The following is a 20,567-nucleotide window of genomic DNA, read 5'->3' on the forward strand; positions in this document are numbered from 1 at the left end:
TATGTTAATGTTAATTTCCATCCTTTTGTTATAGTATTTTTTGCTCATCTTAGTTTGATTGTTAGACAACACCAAAACAGATTTTTTTTCTTTAGTTATTTGTGATATTTGAAGAAATTTTGCGGTCCTTTTGTCTATATGGTCTAAGTTTAAGTAAGTATATGTATAGATTTTGCTCATCGAGATGCCGGCCGACAAGCTGATGCCTTTTTGGTATTCTCCAAAGCCGAACTTAATTGTAAATTAACATTCTCAGAGAATGTAAGGTTATAAGTTTTTGCTTGAAAATAAAATTAATATGGTTATATATACAACTTTTAAACAGTCGAAAGGTCGTTTTTGTGTGGTAAGCAAAATTTCATCAAGTGTCCTACTTCCTGGTCTCCAGTAAAACAAAACGTTGGATTTTTGCAATTGGATTGCATATTGAGTATTGGGTAATAAAAACACCGAGCTGGCATGATAATTTAACGAAGCTATAATTATACAATTAAGAAATGGTGCTTTTCTTAAACAAGAGTTTAAATGTATTTCAAAATCATCCAAAATTTTGCGACCTTGATTGTGCTGAAAACGCATGCTGGATTAGTTAATTGGCATTGATCAAAACTCAAGCAAACTAAAAACCTATTGAAAGAAAAGGGTTATTGTTCAACCAGCATATAAAAAAACAACGAAACTGTTAATTGTTTTGCCGCAGCACTTCGGCTAAATTATGCGTTTGGAAACAGATGGTACGCGTCATTTCACAAAAAAAAGAGCCAGTTAGTGCCGCTATGTAAGGACCACCAATTGAATAGCAAGATTGCGGGAAACCAAGTTTGGAATATGAGGATGTCAGAGTAAAAGAGTAAATTTAGACAGGCGGGATAGCAAATTATAGATCTTCTTCAGTTCTACAGTTTGTTCTAAGACTCATTTTTGGAACAAATAGAACTGAAGATTTGTTTCGGTACCAACAAAAAGAACTTAAATGGTCGGAAGGTCTTTTTTGCATGGCAAGCAAGCAAAACTTCATCAAGTGTCCTTACTTCGTTCAAAACTTTATCCAGTATAAAAACATTGGATTTTTACAATTGGGTAACATATATAGTTTTGGGTAATAAAAAAACGAACTGTGCTGACATGATATCACCAATAAGAAGATTTTAATTAGTCGGAAAGTCTTTTGCATGGTAAACAAAGTTTCATCAAGTCTTGAACCTTCACAAATTAGCGGTTGAAAAGTTTATCACATAGCAACATATCAAAAATTGATCTTCCTTTTCAGTCATAACTTTAGAGTGATAAAAACCAAGTCTGCGCAAAACCTAGTCTGTTACCCTTAAAAACATCAAGAAATGTTTACCTACAGTTTTAGGGACGATTTTTAAACCATTTAGTTGCTTCTGATCTGTTTTGTTGAGTTGTTCTGGCTCTGAAACAGAAATAATGAGCGTGGTACCTAACATCTGCTTAATAAGTCTACATTTTCACAAAAGTTGAAACTAGACGATGTCCTGATTTAATTTTCTTCAGGGGTTATGCCATTTTGAACTTAAAGTTAAAGCAGTGAATGATGTTTTACCATTAAAAGCCTTTTGCAGTGAACATTTTTTTCAATTGTTTTTTATTATCAAAATCATTTCGAACATTGCTATCAAAAATAGGCTCTGAGTGTTGTTTTTGGGTCAAAATAAGGCTTTGCAAGTTTGAAATCACGTTTTTGCGATTTCAGCTTATTCTCTAGGTTTTGTGCTCTAGTTTAAAATTTGCAACTCATTTTATTTTGCTTTTTTGCTGAAAATAAAATTGCGGGTGAAGCTGGTATACGAGACGAAAAATCTTCCAGGCTGATCTTTGGTTGTTGAGCGAACAGCTTGCAAAACATAAGTTGTTGTCAAACCTTTACACCGATCATATTGCATACGAGAATCTTGATGTCCTAATGTATCTTTTCCGATAAGATCTTGGCAAAAAATTTTGAAAAAAATTTTTTGGATCTCAGCAAATTTTAATCAAGCACCGTTTTTTAACATGATTCTTTTGATGAGATCTAAATGTTTTTCAAGGTTTTTCTGATGTTATCACATCTACACAGTTAAATAGATATCTGATGTATTTTTCCGCCAAATAAAGGTGACTAAGAAAATGCGAAAAACGAAACATTTTTTGGTAATGAGAAAAAAAAATTTTGTTGAAGCCAAAACTAGTATTGGTTAGACGGCGGAGCTTCTGTAAAAAAGTTAAAAAGAGCATAAAGTTTTTGAGAGTGGTCGACTCAAAAATGAATCAACTTTGTTTTTCCTAGGGGTAGTCAAAAATTGATTAAATAACTTTCCAGAATTTGCAAGCTAGTTTTTAGTCTGAAAGAATTAAAAACTTCCTAATTGGCAAATATTTTTATCAGTTTTTGTGTGTATTTACGTGTTTCTCAAGAGGTTGCTGAGGATGAGATTATTTTGTGTAAATAACAGAGTTGTGTAGTTGATCCAATCGAAACAATTTCTTTGAAAAAGTCTCGTCCAAAACTTAGATAAATCAAAAACTCAGCTAAATTTTGAGGCATTAAAACCATATGCTTTTTTCTTGATTAACTCCGTTTTCCGCACTCTAGGCATTGATAATTTTTAACTTCGAGGTTTTGACAACTCCAATAGTTTGTCTTCAGTCGTTCCAAATTCAAAAAACTAACAATTTTCATTAAAGTTTTTGACTTTTTTACAGTTCACTAAAAACTAAGGTGTTCTTCTTTTCCTGTATTTAGCGAAAAACAGTTTGAAATAATGCAATACGTTTTTAACGTTGGTTTTTGTCAAAACAACTTTCGATTTTGCCCAGATTTTTCAATAGTAATCAGTATTCTAATTTTTTTGTAAAAATTTCTATGACACAACAGATTTGTGAAAAGGGTAGCAAAAGTTCTGAAAAAGGGTTTAAAAAAATCTGAAACGATTTGGAGTTTTTGCTCCAAGGTGAGTCATAATGTTTATACTCTTTAAACAACTCTTTTTATAAAATGACGACTGATTTTTTAATGGTAACTGAACGTTTCTTTTTTGTGGTGTCCATTGCTCAAAAAATTAAGCTAACTTTTTGTGGGACCATGTGTAGGCTTTCTATTGGCGTTTCTTGTATAATACGAGCAATTATGCTGGTCGAGCTAACTGCACATTAAAAACACATTTATTCCGCTATTTGTATCTGTCTTTCACTTGTGCCAAAAAAAAATCCAACAAAAATTGAGTTTTAAGGTTCGCTTTTTCGACTGGTCGCTTTGCTTCGACTGTGCTCGACTTAAGTTTCGACTGTGCTTGACCTATATTTCGATTGTGCTCGACATAATACGGTTTCTCGACTGCAGATTTCTCTCGCAAAACTGCACGTGCTCGACTTTTAAAGTCAAAACACAAGTCGAGCACCTCGACCCGGGTAACAAATTTCAGTAAATACTGATTGAGACAATTAATGAATGAATAAGTTGACCTAAGTTTGCTCCTTCGTACCTGTTAAGCACGCTTCTAACCTATCTGAATTGAAGCTGATGAAAACTCAGAAAACTCTCAGGCAGACAAACTGACCAAATGAGGAACCCACAAAATTAAAATTGTTGTTTGTAATTTGTGTTTGATAAAGAAAAATGCTTTTAAATGATCAGAAGGTCACCTGCTTAATTTGTGATTGCATCAACAGACTTTCTAAGTTTTTCTCATGTTTAATCTCTTCAGTTTTTGTATTTATACCGATATAAAATTCCAAAAGATGTACTGTTCTCATTACAGTGGCATTTTGTGGAGAATTGTGGTAAAATCCAAATGTAATTACAGAAATAGTTTTGTAAGTAACACTTTTTGGCATGCCAGAAAAAACAATGCAAGGTATTTTTTAGCTTCATTTAAAGTTTTTTAATTGATCCCACTGATGAAAATAGTTGGGAAAAACTTAGCCATTTTTTTTACAACCGGTAATAGATAGATAAGTGTTCAAAGTGTTCCGAAATAGGTGGCAGCTTGTTTTTTAACTCTCTTGACTTCCTATTTTTATATTCTTAGAGGTGTAAATAAAATTGTCATTTAAAATGCAATTTCATTTTTTATTAGCCCAGATTCTTTTGATAAGTTTTTTTTATTTGTTTTGCGTATTGTTTGTCAATTGCCGAGACTTGAACAACTAAATAGAAAATGAAAAAGATAATTTTGGCCTGATCATTTTTCAGTCAAGTTCTTCAAGTCTTACTATTTATCTCCGATGGCATTAAAGCTGTTAAGGTGAAGCCTTTGTATTCATTTTTTAAGACAACTATTGTCTATTATGCCTTATTCACTAACTTTCTACGCGTTTATATATGTTTTTCTCGCCACGCACAATAAAAACAACACTTACTTGAAAAAAAAACTGAAGTTTGGGTAATCTGAGCTTAAAACAATGGATAATTATAATAAGTTCTTGAGTTTATCGTTATTTTTCACCCACAATAATTGAAAATATACCCAGACTGCTTTACCCAAGTAATCCATATTTTTAGTAAATTCCATGTTAACTTTTATGTAACAATTGTTTTTGATAACTGGTGGCTGTTCATTTAAACTTGTTATTACAATCTCGGTATCAGGTTTTTAAAAAACCCATAACGTGAAAATTTCAAAGGATTTGCCTTTTTGACACTGTTTTTTTTAAATAATTTTTGACAAAACTTGAAAACGAAACGCCTTAATCACTTCTCAGTGTCTTGATTTTTGAGCGAGTTTATATGTTCAAGCTAATTATAAGGCTGTGTATTTCACCAAAAAATTGAAGTGATCAAACTCAAAAAACTGATCAGTTATGTCTTTTCAATGGGTTATGACACTTCTCTTCTTCTGTGTATATAAACTAACCGAAGTATCAACCAGCCGCAAGTTTGTGAGTGTTATTCAATAGTTTGTAACAATTATGTAACAGATACGAAAGTCATGCAATTTTCCTTGATGTGACGTAACTTTTCTGCTGGTTTCTATACTCCGCGCATTTTCAGTTGGTTTATACTTCGGTTCGTTTATTTACTCTCTACTTTTTGTTCTTCTACGTCCTAAGTAGTTGAAAAATTGGTTCATTTTTTGGTTATCTTCTTTCTCATGGTAAAAACCTGAATCGTTTTTCAATTTTTTTTCCAAAAATGCAACAGCTTACCTTTTGACTTTTTTCAATTGAAAATTTTTCAGGTAAAAATTCAAAATCGTCAAACACAAAATTGCTTTTCGAATCGTTCCCGAAAGCGATAAAAAATGATACATAAAAAATAATCATAATGATAATAACTTTTAGAGCAAAAAAGTCCATTTTGAATAATCAATTGTAATCAATAATTTTTTTAAATTAATTACTTGAAAAATTAACTTTTTTGACAGCAATGCAATCAATTTTAATCAATCATGAGGGAGGGAAAACCATTTTTTTTGTCATTCTGGATGAAAGTGACTAATCAGCTTCGAGTTTCGAAAAAGTAGATTAAACGTTTCCATCAACAAATAACTACAATTTTTTAAACTTAAATAATTTAACATAATCGAGTTTTAACCATGAAAGTTCGAAACGGATTAGTGTTATCAAGTTTAGCTATCAAATTTGTTGTACAATTATTGTTAAAATCGACTTTTGTTAAGGGTCTAAGATTTTGAAAACTTATATCATTTAGGGAAAAAAATTTAGTAATTGGGCAAAACACGGATCAACTTTCATAATTTAAAAAAAATGTCTTTTTTCTGGCTACTGAAAAAGTAATTAGGGTTTAGAATGAATCAAATACTATTATCTACAACAAAAATTCTGATTGTTCAATTTCGAAAAAAAATAATCGGCTTCTATATTTTTTTTATTCGTGTTAAAAATCATTGTACCAAAAAAATATTTCTCTGATTTGCCTGATTTCTTTTTCTACCAGTATCTAAACAAAAACAAAAACTAGAATTTACAAGTAATTTTAAAAAAATTGACACTAAAAGGGGTTTTAATCCAATTAGATTGCGTGCGCATACCTAATAGGATAAAAAGATTTTAGTGTCAATTTTTTTAATTTGCTTGTAGTTTCTAGGCTTTGTCAATGTTTAGATATTGGACAGTTCAATGTTCAGCTAGGACTAAAACGTTTTCGTGTTTTTTTTTGCTTTCTAAAAAAAGTAAAAGTACATGTTTTTTATTAGTGATTTGTTTGAAATCTGAATGGCAAGAGAACTAAACAACTCCATGGAAGTTTTGCCCAAATTTTTACACAATTCGCAGAATTTAAAAAGTATAACGGTCTTTTCATCGAAGCAATGACAAAATTCAATATGTTTTCATTCATGAGATTTTTGGTTAGAGATAGTGTGAATTTTACTCCTTTTCAAACTTCTCAATAACTTTGTCATCGATCAGTTTAAAATCGAGTGTCTGAAAAATCAATTAACGATTTGATGTTTTATTTGTTATTGTTGTTCCGACCAAGTTACTGGAAATAACCAAATAACGCAGCAGCGAATTTAGGGGGATGAGACTCAGCTCTTTTTACATGTGATTGTTTTTTGTTATCTTATTGGGGTTTGAAAGATTCTAACTTAGGCACTTTCGGATAATGAACGTGCGATTTATGAACGTGCTTCCCTTCTTCCCTCAGAAAATTGACTCCCTGACAACCCAGAGGGTCCGCTCTTTGGCTGTATTATAAGACCTTCAATATTGGCTGGCTGACTCTAAACTTTTTCTAAAGACGCCTTCGACGACTATATGTAACATTTTTAAGCAATTTCTATTTTTGAGCTAAATAACAATTTGGCTATTTTTGTTATTTTGTCTAGATATTATGTTTAATCCACGTTTATTTTTGGAACCGTCTTTTATCGGACTAATAATGGCTTTAACTATTCCCACGCCATTGGTCTCGATTTCTGTCATCACAGTACAGATGAAGTCTCAAAGCAGAACGAGCTTTAGAATAAGATTTAGCCTTAACTGCAAAATGTATTTCCTTTTTGGAGAACTGATTAGCATTTTACATTATACTTTAATACTTCTTTCCGGTGACATAGAACGTAACCCCGGTTCCGATGCATATTGAAAAAATTTTGATTGGTGTAATGTTCTAGATAAAAACCTATTTCAATAAAATTGCAGAAGCATTGCAAAGAAACAACATCATTTCAAAAATCTAGTCAATGATATTGGAAAAAATAGTATATACGGTTTAACCGAGCCTGGCTGATTGATAAGGACACTTCAAAGCTTGTTAATCCTGATAGAAACAGTTTTTGCGTGGTACCTTGTAAATTACAGACCAATATCAATTACTCTGGTCATGTCAAAAGTATATAAAAAGTTTAGAGAAATTCAACTTACGGAATAGTTAGGTCGAAAAAAATTCTTACCCTAACTCAATTCGGTTTCAAGAAAAAATATTCAACCATGAATGGTCTAGTAAAACTGACTGAAACAATTCGAGCTAAAGTTAGTGAACATGAATTTGTAGCATCCGAACTACTAGACTTATCGAAAGCCTTAGGTTCAATAGACATCAACTTTTAATTATAAAACTACAAAATGTAGGTCTCAAAAGGTCTTCACTTGATTTTATAAATTGCTACTTAACTAATAGGTATCAAAAGGTTGTGATAACAGATGCTGAATCCGATTGGATTGTAGTAAGTAGAGGCGTGCCACAAGGCAACTTTCTTGGGCCTCTTTTTTATAACCTATATGTTATTGACATGAACAGCACCGCAGATCGCCAGATTAAACAATACGCAGATCATACAATTTTACACTCGACTTGTGAAAATCTAGAACTATGCATTAGCAAACTTGACAATTCAGCTAGAAATTTAATCTGTTACTTTTGTTTTCACAATCTGAAAATTATTTCGGAAAAAACTGACTTTGTAGTTTTTGGTTAAAAAATCGATTTAAAAAAAGTGAGTTCCTTATTGTTGGTCAGCTAATAGAAGAAAGAAAAGAAAAATACATTTAGAAAAAATTATTGAAAAGAAACTGAAACATCAAGAACAAGTCAAACAGTTACTCTTGAAAATGGCACAGGCTTTTAAAGCTCTATATACTATCAGAGAATGTAAAATTCACAAAAGGCAAACCATGTTAATCAATGCCCTGATCTTAAGTCATCTACACTATTTGGCGTTGATGCTTGCGACAATAGCTCAAAATCTTATCATAACAGTTGCAAAGCAACTAAGTTGGGCCGTCAAAGCCTGTTGGGCCGTCAGAAATTTGAGTCCTCTGCGGAGCTTAAAGCAAAAATTGGCATATTACCAATAAGAATTCTTCTCAACTATAGAACTATAGATTATCAACATATTGTAATCATGTTATTTCTCAGCAGAAACCCGTTTTCAATTCGGAAAAAGGTTTAAGCTTACTAAACTCGGAATTTTATTAACATCCTCGAACTGAGAAGCTCTTCTGAATCAAAAGCTCTCGCAGTAAGATACCCGATAAACGTGTTATTAGGAAATGCATTTTGCTACACAACAACATCCCATTCAAATATGAAAATATGTAAGCGATATTGATTCCACGAGTAGTACAACAACTAAGATAAGATACATAAGATACAAATTTTTCTTGATTAATTTAAGAAAGATCCAGGACAAGTGACCCATGTTAAAGTATGTTGGAAAGAATTTAGGTTCAACTTTTCTAATATTTTTATCAAACTACACTAAAAATGTACACTGTCTGCTTTTGTGTAATTGTAACACACTAACGGGAAATTCAGTGTGTTTTTTTGAGGGCGATCGCTCCGAAAAAAAAACAATTTTTTGATCAAAACAGCTCAAAAAGGGCCTAAAAACGCATTTTTGGACTGCTGTTTTTTAAAATCAATTTAGTCGACTTCAAAAATTTAGTTCCCCCCTCGAGAAATTCCACCCCCTGAATTGCTTGGAGAAAGTATCCGTCAGAGTATTTTCGAAACACTATGATTTATTTGGAAACTCTTTCCTATTTTGCAGTTAACACCTTTTAAAGAGTGTGGACTTCGCGGAGAAGAGGAAACAGTAAGGCAGGCAAAGAAGAGAAAAAAAGTCAACACAGCGTATCTAAGAGAAAATGCAAACAGTAAAGCCATATAGAAAACGTACGAATGGTTGCTCCCAAGGAAAACATGTTTACGCACTGCTCAATTTACCAACTGAGCTTTAAGAAAGCAGCTTCACAATCAGCAGAAAAACTGTCTTTTTTCTCCCAGGTAAGAAAAAAGTGACCCAAAATGAGAGCGTTAGGAAATGAAATCTACTTTTCATGCCATTTATATGGAATCATTTATTTGGAAACATAAGAACAGGAATTCAAACTCAAAAAGTCTCGAAGATTTTTTTGGAGTAATGGCAGTGCTGTATTTTCAAAGCGCATTTCGTATTTTAGCGCGTTTTTACAGACTATTAATTTGGAACGCGTCAAAATTGGTGCGTATTACTGCGATTAAAACCAATTGAAATCTGAAATAACTGAGGAATTTTAGACTTTTGCAAATTTTTGCAACAAGCCTGTCTTTGGCTGCTGACGTTTAAAGAAAAATCTAACGACAAAAAGGAAGGTCTGGGTAATATTTTGTCAAGCCACGATTACCCCGAAAGATATCAAGGAAACTGCCTGTTCATCTCCCTTTTTTTATTTTATTCTAATAATTTGAAATTCTGTGTTGTGTTTATCGAAAAATACAACAATGAATTGACTCACAACCTTCCCTTATACAAACCGCTTGGGTGGGGCGTTGAATGTCGATAGGAGTTAGGGTTTTGCCTCAACTTAATCCAGCAAAATAATAATTTCACCGCGGTTTTTATTTTTGACATTAGACTTTCTGCACATTTATTTTCAGTTGTGTTTCAGTAAAACTGATGTCGCTGATAACACTCTTTGGTATTATCATCTCATTGCTTAACGCCCAACTGGCGTCGGCTTCGCACGAGGGTGCTTATTGCGAGGAAGATCATGACTGCTACCAGAGATACTGGAATCACTTTTCCTATTCTTCAGAATACGTGGGACTTGACTGCTGTCTGGATGATAAATGTCACAAAGACTGCACAGGGTTAGCATTGTGGAACCACAAAAACATAAAAATCCTTCATTGTAACGGGGAGGGGGATTCATCCACTTGTGAACCAATTTTATGAAAAATTTTATTAGCCGTATTTCACGACTCATAGGCCCCTCGTATAATTGCTATGAACAACCAGCCATCAAAACCAACCCCATTGCCTTTATAGAGCAATATTTCGTGTAAAAAGGATAAACTTAACATGTAAGTCGCAACTTAAAATTCAATGCTTAAACGGATTTAGTGGAGGATGTTTTAGGGTGATGTTTCTGTACTTTCTGTGGCGTGTTTGTCTGCCTATTACTTGCTGTGGAGGATTTTTATTCGGACTATTTGTTGTCTTCGTCACCATTCGCAGAAGAAGTAAGTTAATCAATACACAATTTAATTCAACAGTGGAACCTGATCTAAACTACATTTTATGATTGGATAAATTAGATATTTTACCACTGTAAAGTATTTAATATTAACCAATCATGATCCATCTAACTAACAACCCACTTATTTGTAAGTGCTGAAATTACTTGTAATTTCAGCACCAGAGAGATTTGAATTTAACTTAGAAATTAGTTGGACTCTCCAAGAAGACTTCAGCGGCCGCAATAAACCAGTATACCCTAGATCTATTGAGCCTAGCAGAGACTAGTTAAACAACCTGAGACTAGATAGTATAAGAGTAAGATTAGGATCGGTATTAGACTAAGAAGTTGCACGAATCTATCCGGCCGAAAATAAGATAGCGTGACGAGCAGACGGTGTACCCTATCCGAAATTACTCTATGAGTTAACCACCTCGGTTATAACTCATCTGGTGCGACCATAAGTCTCGAACAAGACCTTAATAGCTTAGAATTAACCAAACATAGATTAGAATTTAGACAAAACATTTTTAAAATGTTACACGACGATAATTTAATCGAAATGTCTCTACGACTCAATAGATCAAAGCCAATATTCCGAACGATAAGAGAACTGCCCGGAATTGGAAGAAGACCTCGAACCAGAGACGACATACGACAAAGTAGAAACTTACCAAATAGTTATATGATAGTACGGCAAAAGCCAACTTTTATGTTTAGAATCTTGTTAGCAATGAATTTAGATTTTCATTTGCAAACTTAAATCTTGAAGTCAACCTTCATAATTATTTCAGGCGCTAAAACAAAACTATTAATATACAATAACGATTGATAAAAAGATCTCAGATCGTTTCCCTCAAAATTTTGCAGTATTATATAAAACATGTTTGGAAAATATTTATTGAAAAACAAAACAAAAATTAGTAGCATGACAATAAATTGTTAGTAATCATAAATCATCCAATTGTCCCAGCTTCATCACCTAAAACATAACAGCAATCATAAGCTCACTAATATCATTAAAACACTAAATCTTTTTCTTAAACAAATTTAAACCATTTTAAACTTAAATTCACTTAATTTTCAAACCAGATCATCAAGGCTTATCCTTGGATCTAAATTCAATTTCTATTTAATTAAAATTTAAAACTTGATCATCAAGGCCTATCCTTGGATCAAAAAGAACAAATTTGTTCTCCCCCACCCACTTAGCTAGTGTCTAACGACCTCAAACGTCGATTCACTCTCCAACTCTTTCAAAAAACCCAAGACTAATAGAAATTTTTCAACAAAACTAACCATTTAAATTAGGATAAACAGTGAAGAACTTCGGTTATTCATCCTTCACTTGAACCCTCTTCTTATCAAGACCCAGGATAAATCTTAGACTTAGTAAGTTTAAAATAGTATCTAACGAACTACTCGCCTTCTAATTATACCTGAACCTTGTGGATCGATTTACTATTCTCCAACCCTTGAACACAATCACTACCCTTAAGTAAGATTAAGTAAGTTAACACCTTAGCTTATACTAGCCACGAGAAAGTAAAAAATCATTCTTCGGAATCGATATACTTTTCTCTCCAACCCTGAAAAATAGACCCAGGTTAAGCTAACCAAAAAATCGTAAGGACTAACAATTTAAGAAAATAGAAATCATCTAACAACTTTATGCATCTATCATCCTAAACCTTATGCCATTTAAAAATCTAGGAAACAAACAAACAATCGATTTGCACAACTGTGAAATAGAAAACAAAAAATACGACCTTGTAATCACACCTCATACACAAACAGTTGGATATATTAGAACAAAACGACAAACACTAAAAAGAAAAATAATAACTAAACAAAGACAAATAACACGAAAAAGATTTTCCAAAAATAGAAACGCATTTTCAGAATCAGAAGCCAGCAATTTAGACAAACTCTATAAATTAAAAGAATCTATAGATAAAAATTGCCCCATTCACGATCAATTATATTTTTCCGACTCAGAAACAACTTCAAATTCATCAAAAAGAGGAAAAAGAAGAATAAAAAAGCAATATAAACACAAACCAGTACATTTATATAATTGGAATAAACCAATTAGACACATCGATAATTACCTATTAACAGTCATTAAACGAAAAAATGAGCCAAACACACACTCCAAGTGAAGATAGTCCAGATGATGACGATATCTTCCCCTTCCTCGTAGATGCACCCACTAATAGAGGACAGCATATACTTTGCAAAAATTTACTACTAGATTTATTTGAACCCGGAATCAGCCCATGTAAAACAGAGTTCCCAGATGTAAAGATCAAAAGACAAATTATTGATCACTATTTGAAAGATATATGTAATTTGACACAACACTACGGAATCTACACCATAGAATTAAGCTCACCAAACCCGAATCACCGCAAATATGTAATTCAAACAGACGACCTTGATTTAGAATTTTCAAAAGTATTCTCAGAATATATAAAAAGCATACAATATCATAACTCACAAAGAGCAAACTCCATATTTACTAATGAAGTTTTTGCAATAATATATAGTTATATCTCAATATTAGAAAACGAAATCCCAATCTCAAATGTCTCACCGACAGAGACATCTAAACATATAAGGGTACGACATGAAATCACACTATTTTCATCTTTTCTAAATATAATTAAAGAAAATTTCACTAAAGATGATGTTTCACAACAAACAAAACATGACATACAAAAAATTTTGGCATGGTTTATAATAGATTATTTCACACATAATATAGATTTAATTTCACAAGCAAGAAAAAGTTTTAGACCTCAAAATTCAAACGATGATACCGCCATCACAGAACAGTCAGACTACGTTTGGGACCCCGAATGGTCTCATTATGCATTTATAAATATCCCACAATCAATTGCAAGTCAACAATAAGTACAATATCTTATATAAGAGATTATGTAGGAGTAGTACCATTAACCATTGATGCAACACCATTAAACTACAATACATTTTTACCTGATACTCGAAATAACAGTTTAAACTCGACCGTCATACACAATGAAAACCTTAATGGAACCAGGAATCTCACTCAACAAGATATTCAGACACCATCACACTTCATAAATGAAGAAATTGTCCAAACAACAACAACTACACAACAAAGTATTTCACCGATACGTCCAAATTTAACAACACCAAGAAATACAAACACTTCACTAACACAGGTAACCTTACAATCAACCGTTAAACCTTCGGTTGCTCCAAAATATTCACAAATGGATTACCAAACATATAGACCCATGACAATACCGTCAAAAACACGCAGAACGTTCACAAGAAACAATTTTGCGGAACATAATTATAATTATACACATTCATCAAAAACAAACTATCCTCCACGAAATAATAATAATAATCAAATCAGATCTCGATATTGGAATAATCCAATGGCAACAACCAATTCAGTAAATTTTCAAGCTAATCCACATCCTCCACAAAATCATAGCGAAAATTACCCATTCTTTCAACAGAATAAAAATAAAAAACAAGCACCTCATCAATTGGATTATCTATCCTCTGATGATGATCATTTACAACCAGATATATTTGCACCATATACCCAAGAATATCGCGGACAAGGAATGCAGAAACCATATGAATCCATACCTTATGGGTGAATCATCAATAACATCAAACAAACCATTAATGGTATTCACAAGAACAGACCCTGAATATTCTGTAGAAGATTATTTAAATGCAGTAACAGCAAATTTAATTTTAAATATAGGACCTGAACCAATTAATACGCCATTACATCAAAACTGGATACATCGACGCACAGCGTTGATACAAACAACCTTAGACGGCGCAGCCCAAAAATGGTTTTCAGTATTGCCTAAAGAAATAAAATCAAATTGGAAGAGATTCACACAAGAATTTTCAAAAATGTTTGACTCCGAAAGAAACAAACAACAACAAAGAGTTTTATGTAATGAAATTCGCAGATTACCAAATGAAACCATCAAACAATTAGCAGTACGTATCGAAACACTAGTTCGAAAAGCATATTCATTAAATACACACGACTATAAAAACACAAAGATGACAGAAATCTTAATGATGACCTTAACACCTCAATTAAGGAAAATAGCAATAAAAAAGAGAGCATCACATCCCTCCTCAATTCGAGAGCCCGATTTAGATTTTCGAAAACTAGTAGACAAGCTAGAGCAAGCGGAAATCACAATGAAACTTGAAGAAACAGAAAATCTGAAATTACAATACGTTAACCGAATTGAAACAAATACCACAAATATCAATAACATACAGGATTCAGATACAGACCTCGTTGAAAAAATCACTGAAATACTCAATATTTATGAAAAGCACCCAAAGTTTAAAGGCAAACCATCTTTCAAAAAATGGTGTAATTATTGCCGACGATACGGACATAGTATTTCTGAATGTAGACAAAAACAACAAGATAACCAAAACAAACCTCAAAAATATAAAGAACCAAATAAATCATTCTATCAGTACATGAAGAAAGATCAAAATCTACCGAACAAAAATGTATACAGCAACAACAGTTCAGGAAAACCACTTCCGAACAATACCAATTACACGAGAAATCAATCACCATATAACTCAAGTTATAGAGGAAGATCACCAGAACAAAGAAATACACAAAATTCGTCACAAAATCATTACAATAGACCAAATAGTCGAAATAACTACTCCAGATCAAGTTCAAATACAACACAATTTGTTTCTAGATCTAATGCCCAATCAAGAAATAATTACTACCCAAACAATCAATCACGAAATTCATCACACAAAAGAAATAGAAACTACTCCAATAATCGGAATAGAAGTTATTCAAACAACCGAAACTAGAATTACCCGAACAATCGATCAAGGAATAACTCATATAATAGATCGAACTATAACAGACCAAACAATAATTATCAAAACAGATCACGGAATAATTCACAAAATCGACATTCAAGTTATAATAATCGTTATAGAAATTATTCCCAATCACCACACAGGAATAATAACCATTATAATAATTCTAACAATCGCCACAGAAGTAGTACACCTAAACATCAAAGAAATATAAATCAAGTACAATCAAATCCAGAAACAACATCAGACCCCCCAGGTATTGATGACACAGGAAATAACGAGCTGCAGCTGAATCAAATAAACTGTGAATCATCAGATTCAGAAAGTGATACAGAAAACACTATCTCCATAAATATGATAGCAGTCGAAAATGATTACGAACCTATTATATATGAACAACCTTTTTCATCACATATATATGAAAATCAATTAGAACTCCTTCACAATTATTATATTGAACCCATCCATTCTACACAAACAACACAAGAAACAAACGAAATCAACACTACAAATAAATCCAATGAAAATGACAAAACAAAATGCTTAAATACAAATCACATCTATCAAAACATACAAAAAGAACAACCCAAAGAAAAAATTTGGACAATACCATTTCTTTTAGAAAGTCCAAGAAACAAAGAATTTCAACCACCAGATCTTGAAATTGATTTTTTAATTGATTCAGGAGCAGAATCAAACATAATAAACATTCCCACATGGAATGAGATAAAATCACTACACCCAAAATTAACACCTCTTGAAACCTCCAGTAAACTAGCAACAGCACAAGGATCAACATTGGTAAACTATGGAAAAATTCAATTATTTCTTCTCCCCACAAGAACAATAGAGCAAAATAAAATTTTAAATAAACCATTTAAGCAAATATTTCATATCACTGATATTAAACACAATATCATTGGAATACCAATTATCTCTAAATATATACCAACAATCAACATCTTGAATAGTAAAATACTAATCAAAGATAAATACACAAAAACAAAAGACACATCACTAACATTTTTTCAAAGATTAAATAAACAACCACCATTCTTTTCAAAATTTTATCCAATATATAACCAACAAAGAAAACACCTGAAACCACTATCAGGAAATATATATAATTTTTCAATAAAACAAGTTCACCAATATGATAAAAAACAAAATAAACAACAATTCTATATGTCAGACTTTGAATTCAAACCTATCCATAAGTTTTTCAAAATCACAATCTCATCCATAAAATATTTGAAAAACTCGAATTCAGATATTATTTCGTTACATGTATACAACAATACACCCTATCAAGTAACATTACCGTTAGGACTTTTAGGCTATTGCGAAACCAACGCTACGATATCACCAATACACGAAAAAGAATACCGCGTAAATAATATACTCCAATTATTAGATATTTGTCAATCCACAATTCTTAATGAAGAATTATCCATAAATAATATAATAAGAAATGAAAAAAAAATACAGATTATTTCACAAAAACCCCATATTTCAAACCAAGATTCAACATAAATAACTATACAGAGAATCAACAGAAATTTTTAACAATGTTTGACTTCCAACATTCACAAATAACACAAGACGAATTTGATAAATTAGCCAAACAGCTAATAAAATATTCATCAGTCTATGCAACATCTAAATTTGATGTTGGCAAAATCAGTTCATCACTACATCTCCCATTAAAACCTGACGCAGTTTTCAAAAAACAAAGAGCAAATAAAGTACCAATTCATTTACACGATAAAGTGAACAGATTACTCGAAATTTTAGAACAATACAATATAATCTCACCGGTAAACAAAGAAGAACAACCAAAAGGTAACACATTTATCAACCCTGTTATCATCCTAGCAAAAGGAGAATCATTAAAAATAGTTCTAGACGCTAGATACCTTAATTCACTAATAGACGAATCAAAATGCAATTGGCCTATTGAACCAATACAAGTTATTTTAACAAAAATAAACGGAAAATACTTTACAACCGCAGATATGAATAGTGCATATAATCAAATGCCACTAGATGAACAATCGCGACGCTTAACACAATTTGTTATTGGAAATCAGCAATATGAATTCAACCGCCTATTCTATGGAATATCCATAGGACCAGCAGCATTTTCAGCTTTTATGAGCAAAATTTTTTGACCACTAATACTCAAGAAAAACGCAATCACTTATTTAGACGATGTTTTTATGCAATCACAGTCAAAAGAAGAAATGTTTAAAGTTTTAGAACACTATCACAAAATACTTCAGAACGAAAATCTGAAGGCCGCCCCCGATAAATCACACTTCTTTTTAACACGAGTTAAATTCTTAGGACATAATATAGAAAGAAAAACAATCACTCCATTAAAATCACGCATTGATGCTATTCAAAAACTCCAACCACCAACAAACAAAAAGAAACTCCAAGAATTTCTTGGAATGTTGAATTTTTTAAGCAAATATGTCTATAAAATGCAATTATACCTAAGACCATTCTATAATATACTTAGACAACAAAATAATTTTGAATGGAACACAGAACATCAAACAAGATTTGAAGAAATTAAAAAACTCCTAACTGAACAAATTTCGAATACAATTCCAGATCCAAATCAACCATTCTATGCAATGTGCGATGCTTCGAATTTTGGCATCGGCGCAGCATTATTACAATCACACAATGGTACAAACAAAATGAACCTTATATCAGCAAATTCTCGATCATTCACTCAAGCAGAGCTACGACTCTCAACTCTAATGAGAGAATGTACAGCCATAATATATACACTTACAGAATATGAATTTCTGATACTTGGATCAAAACATCCAACAGTTCTATTCACAGATCACAAACCAATCATTTTTCTCTTTACACAAAAATCTAAACCAAATCACCGAGTTTATAGATTTCAACTAATTTTAATGAAATTCCCAAACTTACATATAGTTTGGACAGCAGGAAAAAATCTTGCATTACCGGACACATTAAGTCGAAATACACCACCTGAATTACTTACACGTAAAACTACAGTTGAAATACCCAAAAATATAAAATTCTACCTTGCAGAAAACGAAACATCACCCCGACTAGAATGCAAATATGCAGTAAAAACTGACGTTGAACAATCACAGATAAACAATCTACAACACTTCCCACTCTATTTAGATTGCCAAAATAATCACTACGAAGTTGATCTACTTGGAACATCAACTTTTAAACCAATTCCATATTCACAATGGATAAAAAATAACACCCAACAAAAAAGAGTAAAACAACACTCGCATAAAAAAGACCTTTTTCCATTAATCGAAAAAGAAAACCTAACTGATAAAATAAATTTATCAGGACCACAAACAAACGATTCAAAATACACAATAAATCAAGTTTTTGACCTCCATGATCCACTTGATACAATTCCTTTATATAAAATAGAAATTGAAAACATTTTTCTCCCTCCAACAGATAAAATTACAATTAATACTCTGAAACAATATCAAAATCTTGAACCAGTAATTAGACAACTAAAATCATGGCACAAATATAAAACTAAACCCGTAAAAGCAGATACCACAATTTTAGGAAATAAAACACTCCTCCGATATTTTCGAAAATTTAATAATACAACAATTAATGAAAACACAGACCTTCTAGAATACCAATTAAATGAATCAACAGTTCCCTGTCTCCCTTTAAGTATGATTCTTATAGCTTTTAATATTTCACATACACAAAACATTAAAGGACACTCTGGATCAGAGAAAACATATTCAAATTTCCTACAAAACTTTTATTTTCCAAATGCACCAATTTGGATAAAAGTACTATGCAATGATTGTATAGTATGTCAGCTTAATAAACCTTATCCAAATCAAAAACAAATAGCACAAAAACAAGATTTTAAAGGACAAAGTTTGTACTTTAACCACCGTATTTCATTTGATACAAAAGGACCAATTTCACCCTCATCCGAAGGAAACTCCTACATTATGGTAATTGTTGGCGCATTTACACATTATGTAGCACTTAACCCAGTACCACATTGTAACGCTTATTACGCTTACACAACACTCTATGAACACTGGATAGCTAAATTCGGACTACCAGAAATTCTAGTTACAGACAACGGTACAGAATTCATAAATAATGAAATTATCACACTATGTCATTTATATAACATCAAACACAAACCACGTACATCTCATGCACCTTGGACAAACGGCTTAGTCGAAGGTATGAACCGTTCACTACAAGAATATCTTAGATGTATCATCAATGGAAATGATACAAGATACACCGAATGGTCAGCAGATGTAAAACTATTTCCCTTAGCATATAATTCACAAATCACGACAACTCTAGGAATATCACCATATGAAATGGTTTTTAATCAAAAGCCACGCAAACCGATTATGTTTACAGCAAACTCGCATAAAAATGCACAAAGTGATTGTCAACCGAATAAAGACTCAATTTGTTATAATCTACCTCTACACACACACGATGAAGATCATTTTCATCACCCACAAATTCTTAAATTAGCCTCCGGTACACACACCGAATGGATTTTAAACAGAGATAAAAAACACAATGAAATTTACCAAAAAGTAACAAAAAAGTTGTTACAAAGGCAAAACATTAATGAACAAATAAATTCACGCTTTACACCAGCCTCCGATTTAAAAATTGGAACATTTGTTTTAATACCTAATTTTAACACTCAAAAAGGAATCTCTAAAAAACTACAACCCCTTCAAAAAGGACCATACCAAATAATTGCCAAACCCACTGACGTAACATATAAAATCACCGACTCAGAACAAAAAGAAATTGTTCAACATCGAAACAACCTATTACCTTAATACCCAAAAGAATACGCACTACGCGAACTAACTCAATTATATTCTTTCACAGGTTTAAAAGTTATTCAAAATAACCCACATACAGAAAATGAAACAAAAAACCAACATGACATTCATCCCGAGAACCAAAATAAAAAATCAACTACAATAAAACACAATACAAAAAAGCTAGAAAAAAATATTCCCCAAAAAGAAAGAAAAAATAGAAAAATTACAGAAAAAATTATACCCCAAGAACAAATCGACAAATCAGAACATAGAGAGTCATCACGACTTAGAAATCAACCACGAAAAAACTATAAAACATTCATCCCACAATCTAAAATATTAAAGAAAGTTGAATTTCAAAAACAACTTTAATTTTACATTTAATAATCTTTGCACCTCTGAAAA

At 32.1% G+C, this 20,567-nt stretch overlaps 1 protein-coding gene and 1 long non-coding RNA gene across 3 annotated transcripts in view; both read left to right on the forward strand.

The window, feature by feature from the left end:
- Positions 1-20,567, forward strand: part of LOC134852131 (laminin subunit gamma-1-like) — a 273,304-nt gene that overhangs the window by 131,171 nt on the left and 121,566 nt on the right. The gene's annotated exons all lie outside the window — the stretch shown is intronic.
- Positions 9,056-20,567, forward strand: part of LOC134852130 (uncharacterized) — a 77,604-nt gene continuing 66,092 nt past the window's right edge. Inside the window, exons 1-3 of the long non-coding RNA XR_010164276.1 lie at positions 9,056-9,193; positions 9,838-10,039; positions 10,308-10,411. This is a non-coding gene — a long non-coding RNA (uncharacterized LOC134852130). The remainder of the gene's footprint in view (positions 9,194-9,837; positions 10,040-10,307; positions 10,412-20,567) is intronic.

Source organism: Symsagittifera roscoffensis, chromosome 7 (genome assembly GCF_963678635.1).
Source record: "Symsagittifera roscoffensis chromosome 7, txSymRosc1.1, whole genome shotgun sequence".
Taxonomy (NCBI): Eukaryota; Metazoa; Xenacoelomorpha; order Acoela; family Convolutidae; genus Symsagittifera; species Symsagittifera roscoffensis.